At 40.8% G+C, this 1421-nt stretch overlaps 1 protein-coding gene across 1 annotated transcript in view; it reads left to right on the top strand.

Annotated features, from left to right (window-relative positions):
- The window catches only part of LOC112151521 (cadherin-12), a 151789-nt gene that overhangs the window by 8093 nt on the left and 142275 nt on the right, over positions 1 to 1421 (top strand). The gene's annotated exons all lie outside the window — the stretch shown is intronic.

Genomic DNA, 1421 nt, shown 5'->3' with positions numbered 1-1421 from the left:
AAAACAATTGAGATTTTGAGGTTTTTTACATCCATGGCATTTACTAAAAATATCGATATTGGTATCAATATCAGCGATATTGATCGTACCGGATCGATACCCAAATGCTCAGATAGATAGAAGAACTTTATTAGTCCCCCAAGGTCAATTCTATTAACAGCAGTATGGCCCCGCCCCCTTCTTTGTTCTCCTTCACTCTTTTTCTGAGGATCCTCTTTTTTAATGTACGCCACATCACATTGTTCTTTTTGTTTAAATTTGTGTCAAGAATCATCTGGAGTCCTTAAATGACACAATTTGCCAGCGTTGTAGACACCAGCCTCCTGTGAAGCACCCTTCACTTAGCATAACATTTCCCATTTTGCTGAACACACTCGAGCAGGCCGCCCCGCCTGGCATACAGAGTCTTCTTAATGAAGTGCAGCGTAAATGTCTTGGTCTGATTCTCATCCACGCTGCAGTCCCATCAACTGGAGTAAAGATCTATGACGTTCCATAGATGTTTAAAGGTATGAGTGCAGATCATAAAGTTATAGAATTTCTGTTTGTGAAATAGCATGCAAAGATGTTCAATTTAAAATATGAAACTTGCTCCTGTGGTTCGCCATTTTCTTATTATGTGGCAGATTCTGAGGCTTCTGTTCAGCTTAGAGGAATAAAAAAATCAGCAGGAACCCGATATTAGAGCTAACTCTATTGATCATGAAATATTCATCGGCACATTCATGCTATCATCTCCTCTGACTCTAAGTTGGCAGCCTGCTGTTGCCATGAAACTTTTACTTAGCAACTGAAAACACGTGAAAACTTGAGCGGCTCGAACTTGTGCAAAACAAAGATGCTAATTAAATTAGCACACTTATTTGGAGCAGCTGCTAACGAGATTAAAAGTTCATCGATAAATCAGAGGAGTAAATATTTGCAGCTTTTCTACTGTTTAACAGGAGACTAGAACATTTCTAGGAGCATTTTTCAGAAAAGTTAGAGAGTTTAAGGACAAAGAGACGCTCTGCCGTGCATTCATTCTTGCTTATCTTCAGACAAATGCTCGTGTGGAAAATGTCATTGAGGAGATACGGCCACACTGTTGTCTGTTTCATAGTTCTCTATTCAGAAGAGAGCGGCTCCAACATTAAATTACCCATTCACCTCCACCTCCACTAAATCACGCTGACTCTTAAGGACATCTTTTTTGTGTACAGGGTTTTTGACTTAACGGCTTAACCGTTTCGCCGCCGCCCCGCGTTTATGGTTATATAAACCATGAACCTGGAGCGTGATAAAGCGTTGCACTTTTTCCAATAAATAGAATAAGAAATCATCCTGACACGGGCTAGATCTTGGCCTAGGTGAGTCTTCTCATGAACGAGACTTCCTCAAGGTCGGCACGATTCCGCTTTCTTCAGCGAGCACTTCTTGTG

The sequence above is a fragment of the Oryzias melastigma genome, linkage group LG20 (assembly GCF_002922805.2).
Source record: "Oryzias melastigma strain HK-1 linkage group LG20, ASM292280v2, whole genome shotgun sequence".
Taxonomy (NCBI): Eukaryota; Metazoa; Chordata; class Actinopteri; order Beloniformes; family Adrianichthyidae; genus Oryzias; species Oryzias melastigma.
Note: the sequence above shows the minus strand (reverse complement) of the source record. Positions and strands in the feature narration are given on the sequence as shown.